Genomic DNA, 269 nt, shown 5'->3' with positions numbered 1-269 from the left:
GGGGCTGGGGGGAGAGGCGGGGGGGGGGTGGGGGGGGGGGGGGGGAGGGTTTCCATGATGATTCTGTGATGAGAAGGGGGCAGGTGGGCCTGTTCCATAGAGAAGGGAAAGCACCTGCTAAGCATAGTGGCAGGAAGAGCCGTGTTCAGGACGGCGGCTCTCGGCCTGCCCGCGTGTCAACATCACCTGGAAAGCTTTAAAGAGGCGATGCCTGGGCCCGGTGCTGCCCCACCCAGCCCGATGTTTACGATCTGATCCGCCTGCATCGG

The sequence above is a fragment of the Neophocaena asiaeorientalis genome, unplaced genomic scaffold (assembly GCF_003031525.2).
Source record: "Neophocaena asiaeorientalis asiaeorientalis breed wild unplaced genomic scaffold, Neophocaena_asiaeorientalis_V1.1 scaffold114, whole genome shotgun sequence".
NCBI lineage: Eukaryota > Metazoa > Chordata > Mammalia > Artiodactyla > Phocoenidae > Neophocaena > Neophocaena asiaeorientalis.
This window is presented reverse-complemented; position numbering follows the sequence as displayed.